This window comes from Parus major, chromosome 6, assembly GCF_001522545.3.
Source record: "Parus major isolate Abel chromosome 6, Parus_major1.1, whole genome shotgun sequence".
NCBI lineage: Eukaryota > Metazoa > Chordata > Aves > Passeriformes > Paridae > Parus > Parus major.
Genome location: NC_031775.1, coordinates 20,585,245 through 20,597,586, shown reverse-complemented (window position 1 = coordinate 20,597,586; position 12,342 = coordinate 20,585,245). Strand labels below are relative to the sequence as shown.

Here is a 12,342-nt window from a genome sequence, read left to right as displayed (position 1 = left end):
GGCAAGTCTGACTGCATGTATGGTGGCTCAGAGACCGGGGCTCTCTGGGCACTGCAGTCCCTGGCTCTGACAAGCAGAGCTGACTGGCACAGCTCTGGGAAAACACTCAGTTCTTAAATACTCTCTGACTGCTGTAATTACAGGTCCCTGCTGATTAACTGGTAATTACACTTAGTGGCTCCAGGAGGCATTCCCATGGAGCCTGACCTGCACTTCAGAGGGCACAAATAATCGGGTCATTATTTACTTCATCACTGCAGGGTACGTCTGTGCAATCACCTGCTCTGCAATGCCAGGGCATGCCAAGCCAGCAAGGGCTCTGTGTTGCAGGGCTGGCAGCACGTCAGATCCCCCACCATTCCTGGGCTGGCTTTTAAAGACCACGAAGACCACAAATCTCACTGCTAGCAGGGTCTGGATAGACCTGCTCAGCTGAGGGAAGACCTGTTTTATTTATACTCCATGGCTCCCAAACAGACATTCCCTCTCCCACCCTAATAGTCAGCAGCTCCTTCGAACTTGGCTGGCAACTGCATTGACTGCTTCCATCCTCGGGTGCCAGCACAGTCCTGCTCCCGCCACCCTGGGGCAGGAAATCAAGTCCCCATCTCCTTCCTGGCAGAGGGAAACTGAGGCACAACATAGCATTTTCCCTATGCAAGTTCATGAGTGAGTGAGGAGGAGGACCAGGGTACCCCACACAGATTAGATGTCCTCAGAATTACGTAGGCCATACAGACACCCCCATCCCAGCCCCAAGAGGTGGTTTGGGGTGTCCATAGATGTCAGCTCATTTCAACAGTTCTCACCACCTCTGCCTCAACATAATAAAACCTGTTTGCTATCGGTATCCCACAGATAGACTGGGTCAGGATGGAGGCACAGCATCCACGTTCCTCCTCATTTCCTCCAAAAAGTGGGCTCTACAGACGGGCACATGCTGCTTGCAAAACACCTGGAGGTCTAATTGGGACTTCACTCCAGCTGAAAGCTTCACTGTCACAATGAGAAAATTCCCAGAGGAAAGCACCAGCATTACTTGCACAGATGCATGAGGAAAAGGAAATCAAAAGCACAGTGGAGCTTGCCTAGCCCTCCAGTGGGATGCCCAGCCACCAAGGAGATGCTATACAGTCCCGGTGTGATGCACCAGTCCCTGCCCCCTGCACAGTTTGTGCATCACTCTGGGTCGTTCCCAGAAAACCAAACCCGGCTGGCAAAGCATCACTGCTGGGGCAGTGGAAGGGAGGCGCTGCCCCAGGAGCTGCCCAGGCGTCTGGAGAAGGACGAGCGCAGTTGCGCTGCGAGCAGCAGGCGCAGTTTCGCAGTAACCCACGTGGCGGCACTGCCAGGCTGCCCTGCCTGTTTGTGCTGCCTGCCCTGACTGTGCCAGCTACTCCCACAGCCGCCCGACCCGCCCGACAGGGATCGGGGAAAGGACCAGACACCTACCTGCAACAGCCTCCGATTCCCCAGCATTCCTTCAAATACAAACACCTTGTCCTCATAATATGTTGGGGATGCAATTAGCCTGGGGACCTCCAGGAATTACACTGACCTTTCAGAAAAAGATAGCATTGCACCAATTCCTCTTTTCTCTTTTAGTTCCCAGGAGGAATCCCTTAAAATACTCTTTGGAAAAGATAGCAAATTTTTTACATGGGCAGACGTTGACATGGGGAACAGTTTTCAACTACAAGAGCAAAGTTTTAAATTAGATATAAAGAAGAAATTCTTTACTGTGAGGACAGCGAGCCACTGGAACAGGCTGTCCAAAGAACTTGTGGACACCCTATCCTTAGAAGTGTTCAAGGTGACGTTGGATGGGCCACTAGGCAACCTTATCTAGTGGGTGCCATCCCTGCCCATGGCCAGTGGTTTGAACTGGATGATCTTCAAGGTCTCTTCCAACCCAAACCATACTAAGATTCTATGAAACCCTCCAGGTGCAGTTCACCACTCCTCCTAGCAAAAAGCATTCAATGCACCGCATTTCCTTTTGGCAGCTTCCCGTCCTCCAACATTAAACCCATCACAGAGCTGAGCAGCACACTTCAGTGCTCTGCAACCCTCTCTCAGCTCTGGCACTGCCTGCCCAGGCAGGTCCTGTCTGCGGTTTGTTCTGTTCCCCCATGGGAAGCTTGCTCCCATTTCTCTGCTTGGAGCACATGGGAGTCCCAGTGTGCCCAGGGAGTAAACCCAAGCGTCTGTCTCCAAGCTGCTCATTTACAGCTTGCGAGGAAAATGCTTCTACAAGGTTGCAACTGACTTTGCGAGGCTTCTTCCCTTCACAGCTTTTTGTGACAGTCACCCATGAAGTGCTGCCGTTGGGGGTACCGAAGCCAAGAGGGACAGACGCTGGATGCCAGGGTTTCAGCAAGGCCCCGGCACCGGGCTTAGATTACATCTCACGGTTACACAGCTGACGACACCGGGACAAACACATGCTTTCCCTGTGGAATCCTCGGGCCCGGCGTTGGAACAAGGCACGGCCCCTTCCCTCCTGGTGTTTCATAGCTCCCAGCTATGTTTGCTTTACACTTTGGCGCAGAAGAAACAGCAGATGGCACGGCTTCTCCTCGCTCCGCCGTGCCACTTGCAGCACCCGCGGCGGCTGCATCGGTGCCGCCTCACGCCCCACCAAGTACAAGAGTGTCACTGCCATCACATGTGGAATGCCAGCTTGCAGCGGTGACCACGAGCACTGGCAGGGCTGACAACCCCGCTGGGGCCCAGCTGACGGAGGGGCACAGACAGAGGAGGGGGAGTTGTCACAGTCACCCCCACTGCCTTTTCTGGTTTCACTTCCAGGTATTGTCCTAAAGCTCCAAGTTTAAGAGTTCCTGGCTACTGAATCCCAAGAGCCAGCCCACTCACAGTACCACTGTCCTCCCATCCCTGTGCCATGGTCCCACAGGACCACGCAGCTGGAGCTTGTCCTTGCACAGCACAAGGTATAGAGGGCTCTGGTAGTCTCAGAGGAAAAGGGGAAGTACAACAAAGGGTGAGGAGGTGATGGAGGACACCTGTGTCACCAGGATCACCTCCCACACGGATTTCTGACCCAGCAGATGCCTGCACAACACCAGCAGCCGGCTCCAACCCACAGCTGTGTGATGGTGAGAAGGCAGGCACCCACTTTTCTTCCAAGTCCCCCAAAAGCCTCGTAGCCAGACTACATCCACACGAGTGAGAGGGATGGCGGTGGTCAGGGATCGCGATTTCATGAGCTTCTCTGCTCATCTCTTACACCCGGCTGCTCTGCCCCATTGTGTGTGCGATGGCGCTGTATCCGTAGCGAGTCCGGAGGTGCCCCGGCGCTGTCTCTCCTGGCAGGCACAGCCCGGTGCCGTGCCGCCGGTTCCCGGGGAGCCTCGGCGAGCAGCCAGGCGCGGGCTCCTCGGGGCTGCCAGGGGCTCGGCGGCGGGAGCCAACCCCCCAGCGCGACGCCCTGCCCGGCGCTTAGCGGGGCGCCCGAGCAAAACTGTTCGACATGGCTTCCCAGTGGGGAGCCCACTCAGGCAAACAAACCCGGCAGCCTTAATCTCCCCGGCAAGAGCCCGCCGGGCCGGAGGGCGGCCGAGAGGGAGGGGCCGCAGCGGGGCTGCGGCGGCCGGGCAAGGAGGCCGGGGCTATTACCACGCTCTCATTCTTTTGCCTAATCCTGACTTCACACTTTAACCTGATTGAGCCTTGTTTGGCGAGCCGGCTCCTTGCGCGCCGTGTGAGGGGATTAGGGCTGGACGCAGCGGGGAGGTAATTGCCATCCAGCGGCGCTGGCCCCGCGTCCCCCGAGCCCCCCGCTGCCAAGAGCGCTGGGGCGGCCTGGCAGCCCTCCGGCAAGGCGCTGCCCTCGCCAGGCAGCCCGGATTGGCAGCGGCCGCTGGGCTGGCTCCGCTGCGGGGGCACGGCTCCATCTCGCCGGTGTCAGCGGCCACGGGGGCACCTTGTCCAAAGCTGCAGCCCGTGTCGTGTCCCAGGCACGCCGGTGAGGGCTGCCGAGCCTCACCGGGGCAGGTGAGTGACTGTCCACCCTGGCAGTGCCTGCATGCCCGGGACCAGTGCCGACTCCTGGCAGGTGAAGTGCCGGGGGCTGCTCCTCTCTTTACCGTGTTTCCTCCTCAGCATCCATGCTGGAAACTCATTATGGGGGCTTCAGCCTCTGCCAGCCCACAGCTCCCACAATGAAAATGCATTTTCATATCATGCTCCTGGCTCACAGGCCAGGCACTGCTGCAGCAGCTCCGCTCCACCAGTGCTGACACCAGTCACTGCAGGCACCAGCTCAGCCACAGCAACCATCCACCAAGCCTCGAGCAGACAAGGCAAGCCAAGGCACCAGCCCTGCGGAGCATCAGTGTTCCATGCTGGGACAAGTGCTGCCCTGATCCCAGCCACACCTCAGTGGTGCTGTGCCAGAGCACCAACAGCGTTTCCCCAGCAAGGACTGTGGCACAGCAGCTATTAAGCAAACCGGTGTCTCTCAGATCACCCCGCACATGCTGTCTGTCCCAGCACAGCCTGTCCAGGGCAGAGCCATGAGCAGAGACAGGGCTGACAGCTGTTCACACCGTCACCTTCGCTGCCTGACAGGTGACAAGGGGTGAGCTGAAGGGACAGTAAGACTCCTGCATTACAAAAAATCAATAGACTAATAAGCATTTGCATTAGTAGCAAAGCCCAGAGTCCCCCAGGGGTTCTGCACTCCCTGTTGCCACTTCAGGGCAGGAGCTGCTGCACCTGCTGCTTGTGCCAGTGTCAGCACCTGCAGCCCTGTGCTGGGGAAGATGTCACCCATATGTCCACAATCCCACATGTGGTTACACAATCCACTCAAGGTGACACACACAGGTCTCCAGTGCTGCAAAGACCCAGTGCCCGAGGGGTGTCCCTAAGGGAGCTACTTGCTGGAGATGGGGACCAGCCACCCCACTGCTGCGTTAGCAGGATGCCAGGGCAACAAGGCAGAATTTTGTCCACCTACCCCAGTCCCCAGTGCCAGTGTGAGTAGGGCTGTCTTAGGTTCAGGCTCTGGGTGTGCCCCCCAGCATTATGTCACACTGTTTGATATTTAATAGGCTCCACTGAGCCAGCTGTTGGCCCCGCTCCATCCTGGCCAAGGGAGTTGAAACAGATCCCCCACTGCCCCCAGCCCATCTCACTTCACCGTCCCCAAGGTCACAGCCTGTGTGCAGCCTGCCACCCACTGCAGCCCCGGCCCTGGGGCTGATGGCTTTTGCACAGGACAAGGTGGGATGGCAGAGCCCGATGCATGGTTACAAACAAGCCAAAGTGTAGCATGGTGAGCTCAGCATGAACCCCTGTCCCTCCAGAAAAACATGGTGTGGTTTCTGGAAAAGGCACTTTGGCAGGGGCCAGAAGGGGAAATGGGAGGGAATGGGACAGGGTCCAAATGGTGTGGAGGAAAAGGAACATTATTTACAGCTTTTGACAATACTACAAGGGATGACGGACACCATCATGAAGGCAAGCTTACAATCACAGCTAAGAGTGAATCCTCCAGATTAGAAGTCCACGGGTCTCTCTGCCAGACCCATCTCAAAAGGAAAATTAATAGAAACAAAGTGTAGAGGTGCACCTGCCAAGCCTTACTGTGGCAAGAACACCTGCAGGTAGATGTATGGGAGCTGACTCCTGCTGCTGGGAGAGTTGCAGCTGGGCACACCGCTGGTAGCACCACACTGCCCAGTGCAGGCTGCATGGACAGTGGCTCCACCAATGCTCTGCTGGCAGGGACTGCCACCCACCACTGTCACTTCTGTCAGCCTGTTTTAGTGGCAGGCAGAGATGCACAACCCCTCTGCTCCCCAGGGCAGTATGGGGGACATCAACCTGGGATCAGCCCGATGCTGGAATGCCCAGCCAGGGCAGGGTACCAGGGTCCCTGCTCCAATCTCTGCCTGTCACTCTTGTCACTGCTCCTCCTGGAAGTGGGGAGGGAGGCACTGCTCCTACAGGGGTTCAAGGGGGAACAGCTGGTTGCTGTGAAGAGCATCCCAGGCTGGGCGGGGTGGCACAGCCCTCCCCGCCGGCAGCCGGAGAGGAGCGGTTCATCAGGCAGCCCCAGCCGCCGACAATTACGTGCTGAGTAAATCGATGGGATATAATTGGACTATTAAGATCTCATTATCCTCCTAGCTCTGGTTGCCACAGCCCGCAGTGAGCTGGGGGAGACTGCAACCTGCAACCACAGAAACTGCCTCCCGACCCACACAGCCTTGATGGGTACTGGGGAAGGGTGCATGGAGCAGCGACAGCACAGACAGAGGAGACAAAGGTGATGGCAGCAACCAAATTCAGCACAGGAGACATCCCTGTGGCACAGCAAAGCACTGTGCAAAAGCAGGGTAGTGTCCTTACAGGGGTCCTAGAGGTTAAGACATCCAGCCATCTTTCTAGTCACCACACCAGCCTGAAAGCCACCACTGACCTCTCCTGCCCTGTGCAGGGCTCATTGGTCCCCAGTGAGATGGGGAGTTTGGCCTCTCTAAGTCCTGACACGCATATCTCTACCCCATTCCTGCTGGAAAGCGGGGCTGGTGTCCCCACCTGCAAGATACAGGGTCCCCATGCTCTGAACCACACAGGCTGTTCCAGCCCTGAGTGTCCCTTTCCCTGTGCAAGGGCTATGGATCCACATCATCACCCGCTCACACATGGTGGCTGACAGGACTCCAGGCCATGGGACAGTCCTCCCAAAGGGACCAGCATCCTCAGCATCTCTTGGCACAGGTCATATCCACTGCGGTTCAAGTGAAAATAAATAATCACTTCCCTTAGGAGAGCTGATCCCAATCCCACCTGAGGTTTTCTTGTAATATTTCTTTCCTTATTTTCTCAGCACCAGTGACAGCAATGAATCAGAATTCCTCCTTGCCAAGCTTTATATATAAGGACAAAATAATCCTTTGCTGCAGAAAGGCAAAATACAGCTTGACACCGCCATGTGCTGAGAGTCTCAGACCACAGACCTCCGTGGCACAAGCCCTGTCAACGAATTTTGCCTGTCCAGTGTGTCCACACAGTAAAGTGTAAGAAGTGAACAGAGCAGTAAGAAGTGAAGGGAGCAATGCTTCATGCACACTACCCTGCCTTCCCCAGGCTTCCCAAAGTGCCGTGCTGGCCCCAGGCTTTGGCCCTGGTTCCTTCCCTCCCAGGAGATGCAGATGCTTCCAAAAACATTAAAGCTGGAGAGGTTTTTTTGCTTGGACAGACAAGCAGAGCATGTGTAAAAGGCAACATATGCTCATGGCAACAGTTAGTGAGAGGAGTCCCAGCCCCAGCATGGTGGTGTTGATTTAGCAAAACATTTCAGGGCAGGCATAAATCTCAGTGGCTTCAAAGGGACACTGCTGACCCATGCCATGACCCTCTGTCTTTACCGGAGCACCAGCAATTGACTGTCACCGCTGTCACCCAAGGGGCACCACGGTGTCGGTGTGTGCTGAGGGGACGCCCCGGGGATGCTGAGGCAGTGGGTCCATGCACCACGGGGAACACCAGCAGCACCGTGTTTGGGCACTGGGAGCTGGGCACATACAGTGTCCCCAGCGAGGTGGGATGATCCGTGCCGGGAGGGCACTTCCATGAGCCGGCCGTGCTCAGCCGCTCTCTGCCAGGGCAGTGCCTGGGCAGTGGCTCTGCTCCAGCTCCAGCGAGGCTCGGCTCCTGCGTGGGCTGCACTGCAATGCCAGAGCTGCGGGACTCGGCCTCCGTGGGAAGGGGGATGCTATGGGAACAAGGGGAGCTGGCCAAGGAAAAGAGGGAGGGTGGGAGGGAGGGGGAATAAAGCATCTGCTACACACCCCGGAGCCTCTTCAGAGATTGAAACAAGTTAAAAGCAGCAGCTTTAATGGAAACACAAGTGAAATAACAAGCTGCAAACCCTGCGTGCCTGTCACCGCCCCCTCCCCACAGTGTCCCTTTGTTCCTGGAACCTCGTTATCGGCGGGAATGGGAGCCAACGCGAGGCTAAGGCACCACCATCAGCTCCCCCGCATCCCAAAGTGCCTTGAGAGAGCCACAGCACCTCCTGTGTCCAGTGCCCTGTGGTCTGGCAGAGCCCGGGGTGAGCAGGGGAGTGTCCTGCAACCCACCTGCGGGAGCAGCCAGCCGGTCACTTTCTGCAGAAGGACCTGCTCTGGCTGACACATCTACCCCGGTTCCCACTGTCTGCTGGTGAGGGTTTGTTCCCTCCACCAAGCGTCTGGCTGCACACTGAGTGTTAAAACCCACCTGGCTGGCTCACAGTCCATGTCCCACTGCCACTGGGAGCCGAGGCACCCAGCCATTGGCTCCATTGCTGCACAGCCTCCTGCTTTCTGCATCCCTGCTTCTCACCACCTCCAAGCCCCCTTAGCCCTGATGTTCAGGTTTCTGACATTTCTCCTCCCTCATGTTTTTGCTTTTGCCTTACCCTCTAATAGTGGGAAATCCCTGCATGAACCCTTCCCCAAAGCATGTTTTTCCAGCTCCCACACTGCCCTCCAGCCTGTGCACCTAGCTGCTTCACACCCGCATACCCCAGCTCATTTCAAGCATGTTCCCTGCACGCTGAACATAACAGGCACAGAAATGTCCCTTTCCTCCTCAGGGCTGCATGCCAGGCCTTCCAACCCTGCAGAGGGAAACTGCTGCCCAGAGCGTAGTACCTGAGCACTCACAGACCCATATGTCACTCAGCAAATCAGAGTAGCCCAGCAGCTCCAGAGCTTGGGACAGAGCGAGCTGCGGGTGGTGGCAGGGATTTGCTAGACCATGTGTGGTTCTACCTCCGGCAGACAGCAGAGTGCCACAGCAAGACCCTCGTAGCTCTGTGACAGCGAAGACAAGGTCAATCCCCCCTGACCCCATCACGACCCCATGCACAACTGTGCCATGCCCTGAGAAGTGCCAGGCTCCAGCCCTGCCTGCTGCCAAGCCTTACATCTCCAGCATGCAGCGTGTGCTCCCAGCCTGGCAGCTCATAGCCCAGAAGATACCCCAAACTCCATGCTGCAACACTCATCCAAGGTGTAAATGAAAAAGCAAATAGCTCTTCTGGTGAGCCAGCCCTGAGCCCTGTGGGGAGCTGGCTGCAGCTCTCGTTAGCAGGCTCATCCCCTGGGTTTGCGGCACTGCAGAGCCCAGAGCTAATTGACTCCCAGGCTTTGAGGCTTTTAATTGCTAATAAGTGTGAAGCCAGCCCTGCCAGCCCTCCTGGATTCCTCCGAGGTGTGAATGAGGCTGAGCCAAGCTGAGAATTGCATCCCGGCTGTCCCAGATCTGTCCCAGATCTTGGTGAGCCAAGAAGCGATGCTGTGGATCTGTGCTGCTGCTCCTCAGCTTTACGGGTCCTGGGACAGCAACTGGCCCCAGCTTTAAGAAGAGCTAAAGCAAACTCCATGTGGGCTGGAAGATGTTCTGAAACCAAGGCTGAACCTTGCAAGACAGCTGGAGAACTTGGCAAGATGCCCTGACAAGACTAGGCATCCTTCACACTCCTCATGTTTGGCTCTAGCACTCAGACAGGTAAAAAAACTCTTATGCCTCATAGCCTGGGGCTTCCTGAAAGCACTTGGGAGAGGCTGGCAGTGCGATGAGAAGTGGGAGATGCATTGCAGGGTAAAAGGCAGCCAGGGTGGAGATGGTGCCACATCTCAAATCATGCCCAACAGCTGGTAAAGAGATGTGATTTTATACAGGACTACGAGGAAACAGCCAGGATAGGAGAAGGAAAGGCAGGTGGAAACAGCAGAGCGAGTGCAGGGCTGCAAGAGCACCCGAGCATGGGAATCAACAGGAACAACCCAACAGGCACATAAAGAGACTCAATCTCATGTAGCACACACCAAAGCCAAGATAAGACCTGCTGGAAGGCAGGCAGCAAGGTCCTGCCACAAGGCTGGCCCAAACTGGGGCTGCCCTTGCCCCAGTAATAATTGCTGTCAAGAAGGGATTTGGGAAAGCAGCACCCAGTCATTGCCATGCCACAGGGGGACTGGGAGCTGCATCCCAGCCCACATGGCTTCCCTCCACAGAGCTGCTCTCTGAAGAGCCCCTGGCACAAACCCACACCAGGTCTGGGAAAGCCTCTGTCTGCAGGTAGTGAGTACAGCTGCAGCTCCCACCCCATAGACCTGCCTGTGCTGTGGATCAACAGCCCCTCCTTGTTTTGGGGAGGCAGAAATGAGTTGCTGGAAGCACATCTGGGTGCTCCTCCCTTTCCCCAATCCACGCATGCATGGAGCCTTGGAGGAGTATCAAGCCCAACAGCAGCATCCAACCACAAGGCACAGACTAGAAAGTCCTGGCCCTGAATCTTTGGGCACCTAGGGGTCTCACAAAGATCTTCAATCTCTGTATTAAAGTTCAAGTGATGGAGCAGCCCCATACCCCTTTTCAAAACTGCCCTGAGGTTAACTGTCTTTGGGGTTAACAGTGCAACTCCTGTCTTTGTTCCAAGTGGATCTGACTCACAGTGGGGACAGTGGCTCTGTGACCCCAAGAGCCTGTGGCTGACTCTGCCCTGTGGATGTGCTTCAATAGCTGGGGCTGTGTTACCTGCATGGCCACATCTCCCACCACAGCCTGACTGAGATCAAGAGCAGCCAGGATTGCAGAGGGGAACTCCACAGAGGGGACAGCCATGGTGTTGCCTGGGAACAGGGCATGGGACCCTTCACCCTGGTGGGCTTGTGGGGCTGCTCCTCACAGCTCCAGGGGAGGTGCTGGCCAGGGCTGGAGCTGCCAAGGTTGCAGCCAGCCTCCAGCATGGCTGCTCAGGTGGCCTGGCACTGGTGGCACGACTGTGGCTCGTGCTCTAGGACCTGGGGAGAGGAGCTGCTGAGGCTGATTACCCCTGCCAGAGCAGGCCTGGCAGGTTTATTTTTAATAGTTCTGATTGAAGCTGGTTTCCTGCTGACATTTATACTCCTTCATCATTATCAGCTCCCCAGCTTCCAACCACCAAGATAAAAAGGAGAATGAAATCTCCTGAACAGTGGGGTCCTGGCTGCAAACCCCACAGAGGGGGAGAGACCCAGAGCAGTGCAGCTGGGCAGATATCAGCCCCTTGAAGGGAGGGGGGTGCCTATCTCACAGTGGGGGCATGGCAGACTGGGATCCCACCACCAGATACAGCAGGAGCCATCTCAGGGCAGCCTGGGGAGGAATAGCAGGAGCCATGGCTGCTGTCTGGGGCCAGCAGAAGGGTGAGGTGCCAATCCTGCTTGCATGGCATGAGCTCCCAGCCGTGGATAAAAGGACTCACAAAGACACACAGGGCTTGGACCCCCTGGTATGGTCCACTGTGATGGGAGAGCCAAGCAGGGGCTGTGCAGCACAGCCTGACCTTTATCCTCCTTCCTATGCTGCTGTGGGAAGGCTGGCAATGCAATGCAGAGCCAGTAGTGGGGCTCCCAGCACGGCCAGAGCTCTCAGATCTGAAAATCTCCTTTTTACCCTATGAAACAGTCAAATTCCAACACGTGCTGTCTAAAAATACACTATAGTCTGCCCAGGACTCTGCCTGCTCTTACATCTCTTGCATGATTCATATTTTGTCAGATTTCAGATCAGTTTTGAGATCAAAAATACCAGGTTTGAGAGACAAGCATATCACAGGCCACGGAAGGTATCAGAGCCCTGTGAGAGGAGGCTGGAGATGTGACTGAGGTGGGAGATGTCCTTCTGCAGCTGGGACTGCAGGCTGGGCATTACTGACATGTGGATTGGCTCTCATGGAGAGAAAAGCCCTCCAGCAGCCCTGGATGGGTACAAGCTGCTCCAAGGCCAGACAACCAGCACAACCCTGCTGCATCCCAGAAAAACCCCAAAACTAGGTGGATTCATACATGGGAGCTTGCCTCCAGCTTTTACTTAATTACCTCCATGGATATAAAATCATCTATAACCAATTAGCCCCATTCATGCCTAATATGCTGAAATCTGTCTCCTAACTAAATATTATAGGCATTTAAAAACATCTCTGACAACACATTACATATGTAAAATACTGCAAATTAGCAGTCTCCCACACTGAAATCCTGCTCAGGAACAATGCAGGGACCTGGCTGGACAGAAATCCAGGATATCATTTCAAGTAAATTGGGAAAAGGGCCCACTCTTCTGTCAAAGGCCTTTTTTTTCTGAGGGCTGGAGACTGCTGAAGCACAAAGCAGCAGCCCAGAAATGCCTCTGCCAGTCCTGCTGCCCCACGAACCATGTGAGCCCCCAGCAAAGGCGATTAGGATGTAAGAGAGCTCCTGGTTAGTTAGGCAAACGTTAATTCAAATTGTCAGTGAGCCTGGAGATGAGATCCAAGGCACAGTGGCTTGAAGG

General features: G+C 55.8%; 1 protein-coding gene across 2 annotated transcripts in view; it reads right to left on the bottom strand.

Annotated features, from left to right (window-relative positions):
* SLIT1 (slit guidance ligand 1) overlaps nt 1–12,342 on the bottom strand; it is a 58,829-nt gene that overhangs the window by 16,849 nt on the left and 29,638 nt on the right. The gene's annotated exons all lie outside the window — the stretch shown is intronic.